The sequence below is a fragment of the Elaeis guineensis genome, chromosome 2 (assembly GCF_000442705.2).
Source record: "Elaeis guineensis isolate ETL-2024a chromosome 2, EG11, whole genome shotgun sequence".
Lineage (NCBI taxonomy): Eukaryota > Viridiplantae > Streptophyta > Magnoliopsida > Arecales > Arecaceae > Elaeis > Elaeis guineensis.
This window is the reverse complement of record NC_025994.2, coordinates 34,227,721-34,248,946: the sequence shown is the minus strand read 5'-3', so window position 1 is coordinate 34,248,946 and position 21,226 is coordinate 34,227,721.

Sequence of the window (21,226 nt, the reverse complement as noted above, 5' to 3'; positions counted from 1 at the left end):
TAGGTATAACCATCTCTGATCTGCACATCAAATGGCCTATACACATCGATGTGTAATAGGGCAAGTAACTCAGTGGCCCTTTTCCCATATCCTACAAAGGGTAACTTGATCATTTTTTTCTCGAAGGCAAGATTTGCAAGCTGGATACAACTCTGGGTTAAGAGAGCCAAGGATCCTATTCTTTTTCGATTTGTTTATCCTGTCCTCTCCAATATGGCCTAGTCTATGGTGCTACAAGTACTTCTGGTTAATTTCATCTCTGGATCTCTTTTGGCCTATGACACTTACTATTTACTTGTTTAAGTTTACATTCATATCAACATACGAGTGATAAAGATTGTCAATTAAAAGACCTTATGCAACTAATTTATTTCATAAATAAATGAAATAAAAGTCTTTATGAAACTAATTTTAAAACCTTCCTATACTAGTACAGATATGAAAATCAAATTCTAACTAGCTATAGAAACATAATAACAGTCTTTCAAATCTAATCTAAAATCAGACGATAATCAAAGAGGATAAGTGTCAATGGCCTCGGTGGTAATTTTTGCTCTATTGTCGATCCAAAGGATCATGTCACCTTCCCTCAATCTTTTACTTTCTATTAGATCCTGCATTAAGGTACATATATGAGCACTCGAGCTAGAGTCTAATATCCAACTAGAAGTATAAGAAACTGTAAGGTTAGATTCAATTATGAGTATATCTTCGGAAGGTTTATCATTCTTTTTGGTCTTTAGGCTCTCCAGGTAGAGTAGATAGTTCCTCCTCCAGTGGCCTTCAGCATGACAGTGGAAATATTTTTTCTTTGCTTCGGCCTTATTAGGAACTTTTTTCTTGGGCCTGTTCTCCTTCTTTTGCTTCTTAGCAGATTTAACCTTCTTCTTCCCAGTAGATTTTCTCTTGAAAGAATTTTGCTCCACAATGAGAACAATGCCCCTTGAACTCTTCAAGGTTTCTTCTGTAGTGACCAACATGTTGACCAGTTTGGGTATAGTGCAATCAAGTTTGTTCATATAAAAATTTATAATAAATTGACTATATGAACTTGTAAGGGATTGAAGGATCAAATCCATCAGCAATTTCTTTTGCATATCTAGTCTGAGCTTCCCAAGCTCCTCGATGTCCTTGATCACTGTCATACATTGCTCATGGACAGACTGCCCTTCATGCATCTTCAAGTTGAAGAGTCTTTTAGACACCTCGAAGCACGCTGTATGGCTTTGCTCACCATACAACTCTTGCAGGTAAGTGATCATAGCCCTGGTGGTAGGCATATGCTCAAGCTGACTTTGCAACTCATTTGATATAGAAGCTAGTATATAGCACTTGATCCGACTATCTTCATCCATCTATTTTTCATAAGCAGTCCTTTGCTCAGCAGTAGGATGGTTTGATAGCACTATGGGTTCCTGATCAAGTACATGACCTAATTTTTTTTAGCTCAGGATAATCCTAAGATTTTTGAGCCAGTCTTTGTAATTTATACTGATCAAATGATTGGTTTCAAAGATACAGGCTAGAGGGTTTAAGGCTAACATTGTTTAACTGCGAGAGTAGAGATTCAAGTTAAACTTTTGTACTTAATATTATATTTTCTTCTGAAGACTTTAAAATACAAACAATGACTCTCATAAATTTTTTCGATCCCTCCACTTTTTGAGAAGGAAACGAAAATCCTAACGCAATAAAAGATTCCTAGTGGATGCTGCAGTCCCACCAATGCTATACACCTCACCTAATAGTTATTGGTAACATGCATATCGACGTGTAGGCAACTCTTTGCCTAGATACTTCTTTAAGCATGTTACAGCAACTTGGTCTCTAAGTCATGTGGGCTTACCTAACAATTATTGCCCACACTCCTTAGTTAAGTCGATCCATCATTCACAAGTAGGTGCAAGGTTGTTATTAAGTCCCTCACCTAACAGTTATTGAGTCCAACCCCATCCTTACCTAAAAGCAACTCTTTGCTAATAGAGTGGTTGCATGTTTTCGATGCAACTGAACTACTATGACCAGCTGAGAACAATCAACGTCGGTAGCACGCCCGCACATCTACAATGATGGAAGACCTATGAACTTAATATTTATGGGATGATTTAAGTTTAGGTCTCATCTAATTAGTCATCATATGATCAATCTAATTAGCATGGGCTAAACCAAATCGCTAAACAACCTGATTCAAGACCCAATCTTCCAAATTGGCCAGATAAGTGAAGATCAGTGGGGGTGCCCCCATTGCTTTTCTTAAACACCAATAAATTGATCAGATAAATGAACGAAACCAATTAAATAATCATGTCTCAATTACTTACCTTAAATACTAATAGGTCAATTGATCTAAATAGATTAACTCAAGCGAATTAGGTTCAAACCATCAAGCCAAATTATGTCCTTAGGTTAATCGATTCAACATATGGGACTCAATCAATTTGATCAACAACAATTGCATGATCATTTAACTTAATTGATCTAATCTTAATCAACACTTAACTTGATTCGATTAATTACTTAATCGAATTAGACCCATATGATTCAAATCAAAAATCTTAGATGCAATCCTATTACATGACCTAATTTTTGATTTTTTCATAACCAAAACCCTCATGCACAAACATAATTTTAAATTCCAAAATCAAATTTTAGATCTAAATTCTTTGCATGAAAGTAACTTTTAAATCATAAAAAAATAATTTTTAGATTTAACATGCAAACATATATCTCATATATGCATGTAAAATTTAGATCTAAATAAAATTCAGATCTACAATATGATATCATATATCTCATATACTAATTATGGATCATATTAAAAATAATTTTATGATCTAAACATACAATCATATATCTCATACTTGAATCATGAATTAGGTTATATAAAATTTTAGATTTATATATGCATCTACATATCATATGAACATTAACTAGAAACCATTTTAGACCAAAATTTAGATCTATGCATACTTTCACATATCAATTATATATTCTAAAATCAAACTCAAAATTAAATTTTAGATTCAAAGATTCATCTATACATTTCATATATTAAGAAAAAATCAGATTTTAAAATCTTTTTCAAAAAATGTATGACAATTTCAGCAATATAAAACCCCTGGCTCTGATACCACTGTTGGAATTCGGAGTTTAAGGCATGCATGTGCATTTCAAAACTTTATTTTCTAAACACCATAGTAGAAGACAAGATTAAAATATTTTTAATCTAAATCATGCATGCATAAAAATATAAAATCATAAGGATCTAGTTCATGTGCTGAAATTGACATATGCTGAAATTCAGATTTTGATCAAATTACATATCTATTTTACAATCTCTTTCTTCAAATCTAAATCTGAAAGAGAAAAAAATTTTTCTCACTACACAAGTATCTGGCTACTACAGATATCCACTCGAGATCAGCCTGGAATGGCCCTCTTCAAGTTAAATTTTTTTTTTCTAAAAAAATTCAGCCTGCTGAATCCGAACGAAGTCTGGATCACGATCAATACTTGATCTCTTTCCTTGATCTTTTTCTTCTCTTGCCTTTCTCCCCTTGAATTATGCTGCTACCAGTAGGTGGAAGCTAGCAAACAAAAGATACCCAATAGCTTTGGGCATGGAACAAGATGGGATGCCCAAAGATGAAAGGACGTTAGACGTCCAAGGGAGAAGAGAAAAGGAGGAGAAGAGAGGGTGTGGGAGGTCTCCTTTATGGTATGTGAGGTACTGGTTGGATACTCTAGAGACCTTATGGGAGGTCTCTTTAAATAAGTATGAGGATTGAATCCTATTCAATCACATAATACAAGTCCTAGTTGCATTAGATTTCCTAATAACTTAAGTTATTCAACTTACATTAAGAATCCTATTAGGTGCCAACTCTTGGAACCCTTGTACCTATTATTTTACACCCTCTTTTGCACCCAAGGGATGCCCCAATGAGATCAAAAGGCCCTCTAATCATGGGACACACCCAACTTGATCCAATTAAGGTGGCACCCCATAATAACTATCAAGGAATATTAATTAGGGACTTGCACCCTAATTTAATTAATCCAAAATCTTAGACACCCAACAATTGAAGTCCAATGAATCTAATTTATATAGGTTATTAATAGGTAATTAAGTTTAAATTATCTTATCAAATAAGAAATCTAAATAAAAAGAGGAATTGGGTCTAACCATATGCTAGCAATATTATCTTGAACCCAATCAGATTTCTCTAAACCCAATTGATACTTCATAAGTTCAATTACTTATTTCAGACCTAATCTCTTTGTTGTGTGACCTTATAGATTCAATTCTATCTAGTAGTGAGATATACAATGATCTCTATCAAAGTATTATTGAAACTCTTTTCAATGGATCGAAATAATTCCACTCCAACTCATAAAGGATTGTCAATCCAGAACAACCCTAGTGAGCTCTCACAATCCATTAGTAATACCTAGCAGTATGTAGTGATAATCCAGTAGAACTAAAATAAACCTCTAGGTGTAGTTAACATGTGATTCAGTCCCTCTATCATGAATCTCGACTAGATTATAGGTCATGGATAAATCGTGAAACCTAAACATCAGTCATATGATAGATTCGATTAGCTCAAGTTCAGTTGTGACTTCTATGAAAACTCTTTTCCATCAATCATACTACTGTGGCCACAGATTCTCAAACTTAGCCTCTCAAATTCTATAGGACTACTTCTTTCTACCAAGATCAATAGATCTAATTTTGATGCACACCATACTCCTACAATGGACCAACTGTCGCTAATATCTACTATAAGGGCTCATTAAGATCTATATTTATTTGTCAATCAAACTCCAGCAGCCACATTATGAGCAGCAATGCCATCTCAGGTCAAAAGATCAGTCACACAACTACAGCATCGAGATGATCACTGACGATCGAGTAAAAATCTAAGTGATCTCTCATGTAGTCACACTCAGTACTAGTAGTTCTCTAACAACTATCCATACTTATCATTCAGTATCTCTATATTATAGACTAGAGATCCATCTGTCCTAAAGAAAGCGATCTATGCATCAGTCTATCCGGATCGATCACCATCCTCATAATGATCCTATGATTAAGAGCATTTAGGAATTAAATACATATCTCTAATTCTCAATACTTTAAGAATATGTATCGAAAGTTAATTTCATGGATGATTCAAAGACACATCACACTTTAATGAAAAATAAATTTATCTTTTTATTGATCAAATCAATATATTAAGTATAAAATTATATCCTAAATTTATTATTATATGTCAGCCATATTGACTTCTAGGATACACATCTAACATACGCCCCCTTTCTTATGCATGAAAACCCTAAGGTGGCATCAAGTGTTGGCGCCCCATCTACCTGCCCTCTATTCCAAGGGACACCCACTCAAACTACCTTATCTAATTGGGGCATCCCATATGCTTGCCAAAAGAGATTGATGTCCTGCTATTTAAGTCTGATTTTAATAAAAAATAATCAAATTAAAAAGATAGAAATTCTTATGAGATAAGGACTAGCCTTTTTAAGTTAATTGGTTCTTGATTTAGACCAAAGAAGGATCTATTTAAAGAGATAGTCTCTTAGGATTTGTGAAGAATAGAATTTTGATAAATCAAAACTCTCCTCTCTACTTCTCCATGCCAACCCTCTCTCCCTCTTCTCTTTCCCATGCCCAAGGGTTGGGTGTTCTTATTCCATGCGCCAAGAAGAAGAAGAGTCTCTTCTATTGCAAAGAATAAGGAGAAGAAGGCTGCAATTCGAGGGTTGAAATTACAATCAAAATTATTTGCTGATCAAGGTTCAAAGAAGCAAAGATCCTACTTGGAGAAGAAGGATCTAGATCGAGAAGAAAGATTCAAGATTAATCTCAGTGGATATCTGTAGAGGCCAGACACATGTGCGGCTCAAAGACCTTCAAATCTGAGATCATCAGTAGCGGTAAATTTTTATCCATGCAAAGATATTAAGATTTAATCTCATACTTATTTTAATTTTCAGATTATATGTATATCTTTATTTCTGAGCTTGAGTAGGATTAGATGAGATCTAATGTATGTGGGGTTAAAGGGTTTAACCCAATTTATTTTTCGCTGCTCTTGAAAAGATTTTTGAAATCTTTGCATGCATCCTATCCGATTTTCTAACAAACTTCACACTCTGCAAAGTTGGGATGTCATTTTTTATTAACAATATATCATCCACATATAGTACAAGAAAGATGACTACAAAATCATTAGTCCACTTATAGATGCAAAGCTCTTCTTTGTTCCTACTGAAGCCGTACATTTTGATCATCTTATCAAAACATATGTTCCAACTCTTAGATGCCTGCTTCAGTCTATAGATGGACCTATTTAGTTTGCATACCTTAGATTCATCGTGGATATGAATCCTTCAGGTTGTATTATATACACCTCTTCTTCCAGCTCCCCATTTAGGAAAGTGATTTTGACATCCATTTGCCAGATCTTATAATTTAAGTGTGTTGCTATCGCAAGCATAATTTGGATGGACTTAAGCATTACCACGGGGGAGAATATTTATCATAGTCAATATTATAATACTGACGATACCCTTGGCAACTAGACAGGTTTTATAGGTCTCCACATTTTCATTTCTCCTCTTTTTTTTTTAAAAAATCTACTTGCACCCTATGAGTTTTATCTCTTCGAGTGGATCAAATAGTGTTCATACACCATTGATTTCTATGGACTCCATCTCGAATTTCATGGCCTCAAGCCACTTCTGGGAGTCAGGCCTTTGTATGGCTTTCATATAGGTGATCGGATCCTCATCATTCTCATCAAGTTCAATAGGATCATCATCTCGAATCAAGAAATCATATTTTCTGTCTGGTTGATGTGGTGCTCTACCGAATCTCCTTAATGGTGCCTCTACATGCTCCAAATTTGATTCTCCAATTAAATCTGATTCTGTGTGTCGGTTCTTCTATCTCATGAACTTCATCAAGTTCAATTTTACTGACATTAGCTCTTTTTTTAAGAAACTTCTTTTTCAAAAAGACTATCCTGGTACTTACGAACACCTTTTATTTTTCAGCAAGGTAGAAGTAGTACCTTTTAATTTTTTTTGGATACCCTACGAACAATTATTTATTGAACTTTGGTCAAAGCTTATCTATCTTTAAATACTTGACATAAGCTGGACATCCCCAAATCCGAAGGTATGAGAGTACCGGCCTACGTTCTATCCATATTTTATATGAAGTTTTATCGATAGACATGCTCGGAACCTTATTTAGAATATAGCAGGTAATTTCAAGAGCGTATCCTCAAAAGAAGCTTAATAGATTTGCAAACCCCATCATGGACTAAACTATGTCTAACAAGATTCGATTCCTCCTTTCAGACATCCCATTATGTGGTGGTATTCTGGTAGGGATTCACTAAGAGAGAATCTCATTCTCATCTAGATATGTCAGAAAATCACTGGTGAGGTATTCATCTCCTCGATCTGATCAAAAAGTTTTAATACTCTTTTCAGTCTATTTTTCTACTTCACTACAAAATCGTTTGAACATTTCAAATGATTCAAATTTATGCTTCATAAGGTAGACATATCCATACATCTATAGGTCATCTGTAAATATAATAAAGTAATAGTATCCTCCTCTGGTAGCTATATTCATGAGTCTACATATATTACTATGTATTAGATCTAGAACATCACTGGCTTGTTCATCTTTTTTTTAAAAGGTGACTTGATCATCTTATCAAGTAAACATGATTCACAGATCGGTAATGATTCACAATCATTAATTTCAAGGGCACCCTCCTTGATTAACCTGTCTATTCTGTTCTTGTTTATATGACCTAGCTTACAATGCCAAAGGTAGGAATCACTAACATTATCTATCCTAAGACATTTATTCGATATGTACATAACACCAACAGACTGTGATAATATATATATGCTATGTTTCAATTGTTTACGTATAATTGTAGTATCATTCACAATGATATCACAAAAATCATTTTTTATTAAAAATTTGAAACCAAGTTTGACCAAAAGGCCTACAGAGATGACATTCATCAAAAAGAAAAGACAATAATGACACTCATCTAACATGATACTTTTGGATTCGAAAATAAGCTGCATAGTTTTTAAAGCTAGACTGTAATAAGGCTTCCATCTCCAACATTCAGGAATCACTCATCTTTTCTAAATTTTTTACTAATCTGCAGTCTCTGTAATGAATTATAAATATTAATCAGACTTTCAGTATCCAATATCCAGATAGTAGTATCATAAACAGAAAAATTACAAAGAATTATCATATAAGTATCTTGCGAAGCAATCAATTGCTTGATTCTCTTGTTTTTAGGTCTGTTAAGGTCAAGGGTAGCTATATAAGCAGGATAATTCTTTTTTCAATAATCTAGTTTCTTGCAAAAGAAGCATTTTGCTTGGCTCTTATTGACTTTTAACTTTTTGCTCTACTTTGGCTTAGGATCACAATTTTTCTATACCTTCTTCTTCTTTTCTCTCTTAAAGGATCGATGATCTATAGATGAACCTCCCACTACATGCATCAGCTCCTTCTGGAGTTGATGGTCCTTCTCGAATATCTACAGCAATCCTAGCAAACTATGATAGTTTACTATAGGCTTGATCATTTTATAATGACTCAAGAAGGACAGATAGGATTTCGAAAATGAATTGAGGATAGCATCCTTGCCTAACTGTTCATGTAACGAAAAGCCAAGTTTGCTTAAGTATTCAATCTGTTCAATCATATACAATACATGATCAGTGACTGACGTCCCCTTTCGCATACGGACGTTGAACATTGCACAGAAGATTTTTTGTCTCTTTGCATTCTCTAAGGTGCCGAAGGATTCATTTAATATTTGAATCATATCCTCTAACTGCGCATCTTCAAACTTACAACTAAGTTCATCATTCATGGCCACTCTCATAATACAACACACCATCGTGTGGTCATTAAGCCAGTTTAAGTAAGTGTCTCTCACAGTACGAGGTGCATTGGCAGCAAATTCTTTAGGTGGTAGATCCGTAAGCATGTATAGGATCCTCTCATGCTCTAAGACGATCTTCAACTTTCGATACCAACTATCAAAGTTGGATCCGATAAGCTTGTCATTATTCAACAGTGAACCAAACAACAGTATGTTGGGCATAGCTGAAAAGAAGAAACATAAACCTATTAGTATATGAATTATTTTAATCCTAAAGATATGAACTTTAGTCTAAAGATTCTCCCACTATTTTATATGAATTGGTAGCCGCTATCTTTAATTTGAGGAATTACATTAAATTTTTAGTAGGCACTAGAATTCACACAAACTGCATTCGGGCTCGAGTATGGCTTGGCCAATCCTAGTGCATCCATGGGTAGCTTCATAACTAATTATTTTTCTAAACAACTAACAATTAGGTTTTGCTCCAGACCTCTCTTCAGCAGGTGTGTGGTGCCTCTATTGAAAATTCTAGTTAATCCAACTATTAACATGACTACATCAAGCACATCCAATAAACGAATGTCCAAGCCCGAATATGGCTCGACCAATTTGACCATTGATCTGAGTGGCACAACAGGATGGTCATATGATAAATGATAATTTCAATACCCAATAGACACCAGGCATGTGGTACCTTCAATGCCTATTTAGAATATTGGACTCATTATCACCATCTTAATGGGAGGCTATGAACTAGTTATCTCCATAATTATATCATTTTAAGGATTTAATAATTTAGAAAATTTGATTTATTGATTTAAAAATAAGAGAAAAAATTAACCTGCAAGTCGTAAATCCTTCCACTAACTTACCAAGTCATGTAGAGGATTAGAAACAAGCTGGTCTAAAGACATCTGAATCAGTCATACTGATTTATCTTAATGGCATGGGTCAGCATGAATCGATTAGTGACCTAATCAAAATATAATCTACCATGTAGGCTAGGTAAGTGAGATCAGTGGGAGAGATATGCCATTAACTCACCATAGATGCATCGAGGTGAGTAGCTCCCAATTAATAGCCACTTGATCAAAATTGTCAAACTTACCTTAGACACCAACTGGTTAATTAGTTTCGATTTGATCTACCACAAGATTCGGGCTCAACCATTGAGTCATGATTATAGTCCATTTAGTAAGGTCAAAAATATAGATTTGATCAAGCTTCAACTATTGAGATTGATCTTGAAAAATTCTGACCTAATCTAATTCAACTCTTGATTAGATTTAACCAATTTTTTTATTCAATCTATATTTAATTCTAACCCTAGGTCTAGCCCATTAGAAGGATCTGATTCATACTAACCCATTGCCCATCGATTTATTTGATGTCTTAGCAATCTTTAATTCTCAAATCTAGATCGTTTAAACTTACTAAGTCTAGGATACAATTTTATATCTAAAATATTGATTTGATCAATAAAAGAATAAGTTTAATTTTTATTCAAAAAGTGATGTGTTCTTGAATCATCCATGAAATTAATACTTCAATACATATTCTCAAGATATTAAAAATTAGAGGTATGTATAAAATTTTTAAATACTTTCGATCATAGTATCATCATGAGGATGATGATCGATTCAGATAGATTGATATATAGATCGCTTCCTTCAAGATAGATGAGTTTCTGATCTGTAGTGTAAAAATATCGAATGACGAGTGCAGATAGTTATTAGTGTACTGAGCATGACCATACGAGAGATCATTTAAATTTTTACTCAATCGTCAGTGATCATCTCAATGTTATAGTTGTGTGAATGATCCTTTGACCTACGATGGTATGATTGCTCACAATGAGATTGTTGGAGTTTGATGACACATAAACATGATTTCATTGAGATCTTGTAGTGGATGTTGGTGATAGTTAGTTCACTATAGAAGTAGGATACGCATCTAGATGAAATCCATTGATCTTGATAGAGAGGAGTAGTCCTATGGGATTTGAAAGGTTAAGTCTAAGAGTCTATGGCTACAACAGTGTGATTGATAGAAAAAAATTTTATGAGAATCATAATTGGACTTGAGCTAATCAAATCTATCATATGACTGATGATGAGATTTGATGATTTATCCATGACCTCCATCTAGTCGAGACTCACAATAGAGAAACTAAATTATATGTGAGCTATATCTTAAGGTTCTTTTTCGATTCTACTAGGTTACCACTATATACTACTAGGTGCCACTGGTGGATTGTGAAAACTCACTAGGGTTACTCTGGATCGACAATCCTTGATGAGTTAAAGTAGAATTATTTCGATCTATTGAAAAGAGTTTCAATAATACTGTGATAGAGATCATGATATATCTCACTCTCAGATAGAATTGAATCTATAAGATCACACAATAAAAGATTAGACTTGAAATAAGCAATTAGACTTTTGAAGTCTCAATTAGGTTTAGAAAAATTCTATTAGGTTCAGGGCAACCTTGCTAGCACATAGTTGAACCCAATTTTTTCTTTATACTTGAATTACTTATTTTGATAAGATTAATTCAAGTTAATTATCTACTAATAATCTTAATGAATTAGATTCATTGGGTTTCAATTGCTGGATCCCTAGAGTTTTGGATCATATGCATTAAGGATTTAAACCCTTAATAAAATTCTTTGATTATTTGCATTAGGGTGTCACTTGATTTGATCAAGTTGGGCATGCCCACATAATAGAAGGCATGAAGGATCAGCATGGGGCATCCCCTAAGCCCCATATGGCATGTGAAAAAATAGGTGAAAAGGTTTCAATAGTTGGTGCCTAATGGATCTCCCAAAAGGGATCAAATATCTAAAGCTACAAGAATTCTTAATGCAAGTAGAACCTATGTTAAAAGGCTATGTGGTTTTGAATAGGATTCAAAACTTTTGTCTATTTAAAGGAGCCTTCTCTAAGGCTCAAAATATCTGATTTCCAATAGCCCCATGCCTCCCATATCGTCCCCACGCCTCTCCCTCTCTTCTCCCTTCTAGTTCCAATGCCCAAAGGGTTGGACGTCCTCCATCTCCACACCCAAGAGGAGCTTGGGCATCCTCTTTGGTGGCTGGTTTTTAGATCTTGATTGCTTCATAATCAAGAAAAAGAGAGTAAAAAAAAAAGAGAAGAAAAAGATTAAAGAGTTGATCATGATCGAGGCTTCGTTCAAATTCGCAGGATGATCGTTCCTGGAGAAGAAAGATCAACACTATAGAAAGCTATTCCAGGCTAATCTTGAGTGGATACCCATAGAGATCGCATACTTACACAACTAAAGAAGAACCTACTCTCTTTCAGATTCAGATTCGAAGAAAAAAATTGCAAAATATGTGATTCGATCACATATTTAATTTCAGCATAAAATTCAGCATGTGTTCAATTTCAGCATATGAAGTGACTCCATATATTCTTTATTTTATGCATGCATAATTTAGATTAAAAGATATTTTAATCTTCTATTCCACTACGTTATTTAGAAAAAAAAAAATTGAAACACACATGCATGCCCTTACATGAAATTTCAACACACCGTGGAATAGATTTTTAAAAACTCATCTAGATGCTTGTAAGGATCTTTATTAGTATCCTTATAGAAAGATGGGAGCATCTGAATTATGGTCGACTTGATCTTATAATGGCTTGTAGGAATATTAGATAAATGGATACAGGTCAATAGATTATAGGTGGAAGGAATAAAGTATTCCTTCATTTGCCTAAGTGGTTCTTCAGAATTTCTAGCCATTTGATTATTAGGCTTAACATTGATCAGCCATTCAATTTCAAAATTGGGTTCAACTAAGTCAGAAAAAAGAGATCTTCTACCATGTATGTACTAGTGTAAACCCTAGTATGTGTGGTTCAGATTTTTTTTTAAGGAAGAGAAAAAGAAGAAGAAGAAGAGAAGAGGAAGAAAGAGAAAAGTTTTAAAGATGAGAACCCTAAGAGAGTCTCAGACCTAGAGACGATAGATGAAAAGAATTAATTATGGTTAGATGTTAATTACAATCAAGTTAATACAAAGTGAACTCTCTATCCTGAGGTTACCCTAAATCTAGATAGCTACTAACTGTTTCAAGTGCACCGTCAAGCACTCCAAGTGTAAATCTAATCAACCAACTGGCCAGATAAATATAAGGTTGGTGAGGGTCCTTCCATTACTTTCCTTAGATACCAACTATATTGATCAGATCAGCGATGAAATCAATTAAATAACCATCTTCCTTTAGGATGTAGTCCCTGAACTTCTTTTCTAGACACCAATTGATCAACTAGGCTCGATCCAATTTAACTTTTGAGGTCATTTGTCCTATTGAGCTCGAGCTCCTTAGGGGCTAATGTTTAATTAATTTTAATTTAGAGGCTTGGGTTAATGAGGGATGCTGGTTGGTTATTTTTGGACTAAAAAAGGGTGATGAAATTTTTACCTTTTCTTATTAATAGGTATTGTCCTTAAGTTGATTGGAGATGAATATACACAACCAATTTTAAACAAGGGATTCTATGCAACTAAATTAAATACATAAAACTAATCAAACTTGAGAGACTCACTTTGTCTCCAACAATCATCAAAAAAATAAATCTTAATAATGGATGCTCTAAGTAATTAGGGTTTCTATTCTTATCATGAAGTTTTGATTAGATTTAAGTGGGTTATTTTTAAGTTAATTTGAAAAGAAAGTAATTAATATTATAAAAAAATATAGGATTGGGATTAATCTTATCAAGCAAAATTGAAAGCTTTCTTTCTCCCTTCTTTTTTTTTTCTATAAAAAAAAAAAAGTTAGTAAGCTGTATTCACAAGAAATCAAAGAAATCAAAAATCTTAGCATTCGTATCTTCTCCCCTTCTCTGGCAACGGTGCCAAAAATTTAATATTACGTGATGTTGTTGTTAGGATATCATGATTATCAGTTTAAATTTGACTTAAAAAAATTAAAAATACGTAGAAAGTAATTAGTTGGATCGATTACATAGAAAAAGTAGTGCTGATTTGAAATTTTTAATTTTATAAAAAAAAGATACAAAAAAATAATTGAAATTAAGAAATAAAAATTAAAAATATGAAAAAAAATTAATACTAAGATCTACTATCTAGATCTTAGCTTCGACTTATGATAAAAGTAAAGAGCAGAAAGTCAAAGAGCATGAAAATAATTTTTATATTAATTAAAATTAAAATTTAATTACAAAAAATTTAAAAGAATAAGTAAATAAAATAAGAAAAATTTTAACAAAAATTGAAGTCGATTGGTACAGTCTCATTAGAAAGATGATTGATGACTCTTCTTCTTTCAAACTCCTCAGAACATGTTGAGCTTCTACTTCTTCTTTAGATGTGATCTTCGAGATAGTATAGACGTAGAGATGGTGCATAAAGCAAAGCTCTCTTATAAGCTCCTTTTTCTTAGATGCCAACTCAAAATTTTAAATTTATACTGCCTCTTCTCTCTCTCTATACTGTCTCCTCTCTTGAATATTTATTTTTTTTCTGTATTTTTTTTTATGACTTTTCTGACCCCATGGTCCAATCCGTATCCAATTTTCTGGTTCCTCACAGAATACTTCTCTGCGTTGGTTACAGTGTTTCTGTTTTCACGTTACATCACTGTTTCCACATCTCGGGTACTTGTTCGCGACTCAGGCCACATCCGTGTTTTGTTGGCTGCATCCCAGGCGTCCGCATCATCTCTTGCTCACCAACCATGCTGTGTCTGTGCCGCATCCTTCTCCCACTTAGGTCATGTGTAGACCAGCATTCCACATACTCTCAAACCCTTTCCCGTGTGACCGCATCATGTGAAGCCCCCAAAACATGCCAGCTCGTGCTCCCAGCTCCCGTTGGAATACGCTCCTGCTATGAGCGCCTGCACCCAAATTGAGCCTTTATTTTTGTTCCTGTGAGCCGCATGTAAGCCTGGCTCTTTTTCTTCTTTTTTGTTTTGTATGCCTGGGAGAACCACTTGAATAAATGGATGCACCAAAAATCACTGGATCCCACATAAAATTATGCTTTTTTTTTCTCTTTTTTTTTATCTATTAGGTTTCTGCCATACATTCGTATATCTTTGCATATCATGCACGTAACAGGTCTGAATTTAGATTCGAGTTTTATCTGCGTGCGTTGGAGGGCCATTGCTGGTTGGTTTACGATTAAGTCTTCATAATTAATTATTTTTAAAAAAATATATAAAAAGTATCAAATACTATATAATAAAGATTAGAAATAAATATTTTAATATATTTTATGTCATATTTAATGCACTGATCACCTGCCTGCTGTGGTTGCTCTGTCGGTCGAGAGATCTTTGCCATTCTTCCTACTGTTCCCTCCTTCGTCGGATGAATCGATCGAAATGACCACACCGGATGAAATTCTCGATCTCATCCTAGAGTTGAATATACTCCTCCATATCATGGTCATGGTCTCTGTGGTACAGACAGTACTTATTTAGATTTTTCTGATCAAATTGTGTCCGTAGCTTCCTTGCCTCTGGGATCTGTCCTCTGATTTTCATCAGCACGAGTCTTTGGAGCATTTAGTAGGGTGCAATTATTGTACCTCCTTAGTGGTGAGGCACATTGATCCCTTCTCTAAAGGCTTTTGGATCAACGGTTCTGAGGAGGGGTCCCATTCCTCGGCTTCCAAGATGGGGACCTGAAGCACTGTTGGATTTTCTCTTCCTACCTCAGGGAGCGCTCTTTATTTTGCTTCCCCCCATGATGGAACTAGTGAGATCTTCATCTTCAATGAAGACCTCCTCCATGCAAGCATACTTCTCCATCCAGACCAACATATCGGGGTAGTCCCATGGATAGATCTTCATCAATGATCTCTTGAGGTTATTCTTCAGGAGTGCTCATCATCATGGACATCACGATCGATTAGTCTAGGTCACAGACTTCTAGAGGGGCCGCATTGAAGTAGCTGACAAAAGTTTGGATCGACTCGCCTTCCTTCTATTTTATAGTATAGAGATAGTCGGACCACTTCTGCTAATGTTAACTACTGATGAAATGGCCGATGAAAGACTGGCTCAGCTGCTCGAAGGAATGGATCGAGGTTGGCTTCAAACTGAAATACCAATGTCGAACCACCCTCTTTAGAGTTGAGGGGAAGGCTCGATAAAGGATGGCATCAGTGGCTCCATAGAGGAACATCGCCATCTTGAGGGTCTCAAGATGATCGATGAGATTGGCAGTCCAATCGTAGCTTTTCAATTGTGGAAAACTTGAAGTGTCGAGAAAGTGGCTTCTACATGATTCTCGAATCAAAAGATGGGTCATTATTAAACACATCGTAAGGCATCGAGGAAGTATTACAGATCATATCGATCCGTTGATCAATTTTTCGAAGCCATCGCTTAAGCACGGGGTCTCGAGCGGTATATATTGGGAATTGTGTTCTAAAATCAATCATGTGACGATTGAGTTCATCTTTGTATATGAATTATTGATTATTGAATAAAGTTATTTTGGTATTTTTCATCACAAAGTAACATCTTCTTTGAACTCTTGTACTGTGATGAAGTTTTTAGAACTATGCTAGTGTGCGATAAAGAGAGAATTTATCGTATATTCTTAAACATGTTCGTGATCAAATGATCGTCATTATAGGACCATGATGTTTATCAGGTGGAGGTCGTTGTGTGCCATATGGATTGGTTGTCCTCTTAACCAAGGAGTATGGTAACACTGGTATCACATACAGGTGAGATATAGGGATACATCATCACTGAACAAGGGACTCACCTGCTGAGCATTCTGCTGTCAAGAGCTGCTCACGAAGCACATGAGTATAAGCATCCTTCAGACTTGAGATCACTATAGTGATTTGCAAGCAACTCACTATGCTTTGGTGCCAGACTATCTAAATTTTTAATACAGTAATAGAAAGCTACTAGGTACAGTCTGTTAGATTTCGATGGTGTAGCAGAAGGATTAGGTGTTTAAAATTTTCATTAAAAATATCCGATGCACCGAAAACCCTAATGTCCAGAAACTCTTGACTATATCAATCAAAGTACAATAAAATAAATTTGGATCAGAAGAATACCTATAATGCTAATCCAATTTTCACAAGGCGTCCAAGTGTCCGTCCTCCAATAGTGATCCACACGAAAATTGAACCAAAGGTAGTGCTCTTTCTTCACCTTGCTTCAAGAGTTCTAGCCCTTTGAACTCAACCAACCACCAATCGATCAGATCTTCCTCCAGACCTGAGTCTGAACCTTTCTGAACTATCCACTGGACTTGACCATCTTTTTCTAGATCTCTTAAACCCTTAGACCTATTAGGATTAAGCTTGTCTTAAAAGAACAAGCCTTGTCCTAAAACCTAGAGTTGTAAGAGAGGGAGAGGGAGAGAGAGAGTGGATAGGGGATGTAAGAATTGAATGATCACCCCATCTGTTGTCCCCTATTTATAGCACCAGATGGGGTGCTAATAGAGAAGGCATGCCTCATCTAGAATGGTATATCAAGTTCTCATATCACTTATCTGAGCTTAAACAGAAGGACACTTTAGGGGGTGATATGTCAATTCCTACCTTCTCACGCGCACATGCCCAGAACAAGATACTTTTTGCATCTCTTCACACATTAGATTAGCATGAAATTTTGCCACATAAACTTTTATTCAAATAGAAAGGCCATCACCAAATGACACATTATTTGGATAAAATTTCATATGTGAGACGGACTCTTCACCGAAGAGACGCGCGAGCACCTTCTACCTATCGCGTGCGAGCATGCCCAAAAAAGGGTGTGAAAAGTGACCTTTCTTAATCTGATAATTTTTTAGATTTTTACCATGTGATCAGCACTTAAAATTGATCCTTATCACAAAAATTATCAGATAAAAAGTTGCTTAAGACTCCCTAAACAGAAGGAGTCTTCACGTCCCTTCGCGCATCCAAAAAAAACTGTCATGCATGCAGCAAAGATTCGAGCAATTTTTTCATGCACAATATGGTAGATTTTTCATACTTCAAAAGGTGTGCTAGGTGGCTCATCATCTGATCTACTTTTTATAAAAAATAGAGGTCCAAAAAAGAAGAATTCTTAGTCCTTCTCTATGCCACAAATAAAGTGCGCATGCATTCTACATATTAGCGCCAAGAGTCCTTCTTAAGTTGGACTCTTAGTTATTTGGTGTGTACACTAGATATGGTGCCTTTTTTTAACTACTTCTAGGTGGCTTGACCTGACCCAAAAATCCACCAAGTTGGGCTAGCAAATGAGCAAGGCATGAGATCAAATTGATCTCTAAAAGAGCTAGGGATTCCACACGTGCTAGCATGCTTACCGAAACTCCAATTGAATCCAAAATTTCAATCAACTTTTTTTAAAAAGGATCCTTGACCAATATTTATATGTGTGTGATTCATTGAATTTCATATCTATCTAGTAGTAGGTCCAGATGTAAGTTGATTTAATTTGATTAGAATTTAATCTAATCAATTTAGGTCCAATCGAGCTAACCCATTTCAGTAATTAGAACTCTTTCTAATTGACATTCGAACTAAACTCTTTAATTCGATAAAAAACCTACAAGTTAAGATTGACGTCTAGCAATATATCATGACCATTCAAAAGATATAAAAATTTGATAAAAATATCAAATATACCCTTCAGTGGTAAGTTACCGTGCAATACAATCCTTCAATCATCCCAGCACCCTGAATATGTTCATGAGTATGAAATCATGTCAAACTCAAACACATATTCATATTGATTCTCAATTAACCAATGATGACTCTAATTAAGAAGTATTAAAAACTCTTTTTCTAATCTTCTTCCTACTTTGGATCAAAAAAAATTTTTCTGAGTCATCTACGAATAAGAATACACAGGATGTGATCTCCTCTTACTAGGAACGATCGATTCTATGTTGACCTACTCATAACTTTTGTACACACTCCTATCATATCCAGAACACCCTGTACATGTCTTAAAGTCATGCTTGAGTATGAACCAAAATATGGATTCATGTGCATAAGATTTCATGGTGATCTCAGGTCTAAGGATTACTTGCACAACTCTCACTTAGAGAACTATCTTTGACATGCAAGTAAGGCTTCCATAAGATGTTCTCTTTCATCGAGTCAATTCAGTGGACTCATTTCTCAAATGAGCATCCACATCCTTGTATTAGTATCCCACACAAGTGGCTAGTGAGATCTGCCACCCTCTCCATCGAACATATATAGGATGTGCCAGTCTATCCGAAATATTGATCTCCAACTCAATGTTCCTATGACCAAAAATATTTAAAATTAGAATTTTAGGATTTTAGGTCTCACTAGCATGACCCATTCATGTCTCCTAAAATTATTGCCCTAATCTTTGAGGTTTGTCATAATCTTAGTCATAAAAAGAAGCAGCTAATATGATGAATCAATATCTCATTTTATTATTAAATAATAAATATCATTATATGAGTTGAAAAATTATAAAGAAAAATTTCATCGCAACACACTTACGATTGGTTTATAGGACACTCTTCTTTCAATCACCCACTTGTACTAAAGCCAATCATCTTTGTATCTCAATCCCATATAATTAAGATGACGATCAAATAGCTACTGTGGTATGACCTTAGTGAATGGGTCTGATATATTATTCTTTGTATCTACTATTCAAAAACAACATCTTGTCTCTCTACAATTTTTCAAATGAGATGGAAGCGTCTGAAGATGTGCTTGGATCTTTGATGAGACTTAAGTTCTTTAACTTGAATAACGGCCCCAGTGCTATTACAATAGAGTGGCACCGATTCTTCAATCTCAAGAACTACTCCTAAATCCATGATGAACTTATTCATCCAGGCAGCTTCCTTAGCGGTTTCACTAGCAGTGATGTACTCTGTCTCAGTTGTTGAGTCAGCTACTATCTGCTGCTTGAAATTTTTTCAACTCACTGCCCCATCATTTAGGATAAACACATATCCTGATATTGACTTACTATCATCTGGATCAGATTAAAAATTAGAATCTGTATATCCCTCTAGTTTCAACTCTGATCCTCCTTCATATATAAGAAAAATATCTTTAGTCCTTTTTAGGTACTTCAGAATATTTTTTATAGCTTTTCAATGATCCTCTCCTGGATCAGTCTGAAATCTGCTAGCTACGCCAAAAGCATAAGCTACATCAGGTCTGGTACATAGCATGGCATACATAATTGATCTCACAGTCGAAGCATAAGAAATTTCACTCATCCTCTTTCTCTCTTCTGGGTCTTAGGATACATTTTTTTAGAGAGATGTATACCATGACTTACAGATAGATAACCTCTCTTACTAGCCTCCATATTAAACCTCTTTAATATGAGATCTATGTACCGTGACTGAGATAAGCCTAACATCCTTTTAGATCTATCTCTATAGATCTTTATACCCAGTATATAGGATGCTTCACCTAAGTCTTTCATAGAAAATTTATTCGATAGTCAAGTCTTTATCGATTGCATTATTGAGATATCATTCTCAATGAACAGTATGTTATCGACATATAAAATCAAAAAGATAATAGCACTCCCACTTGTCTTCTTATACACATATAGTTTATCCTTATTTTTGATAAGGTCAAACTCTTTGACTGTCATATCAAATCGGATGTTCCAACTCCTCGAAGCCTACTTTAATCTATAGATGGATCTCTTTAGCTTGCATACTTGATTTACCCTCCTCCTTGAGATAAATCCCTCTGGCTGAGTCATATAGACTTCTTCCTTTAAATTACATTAAGAAATACAGTCTTGACATCCATCTGTCAGATCTCATAATCGTAGTATGCTGCTATAGCAAGTAAAATCTTGATGGACTTGAGCATAGCCACTGGTGAGAAGGTTTCATCATTGTCAATTCTTTACTTTTGTCTGAAATCCTTTGCCACCAACCTGACTTTATAGGTTCTTACCTGGCCATCTGCTCCGATCTTCTTTTTGAAGACCCACTTGCATCCTATTAGGGTCACACCCTCAGGTGCATCAACTAAGGTCCACACTTGGTTGGTGTACATCAAGTCCATCTCAAATTTTATGGCTTCCAGCCATCTGTCTGAGTTTCTACTCATGACAGCTTCCGAATGGATCAGTGGATCATCATCTTGAATGATATTAATTGAATTATCATTCTCAATGATAAAATTATATCTCAAAAGTGCTTAACTCACTCTATCTGATCTTTGGAGAGGAGGTGTGAATTGTGGATGTGCCTCATCTTTAGGTACTTCTGATT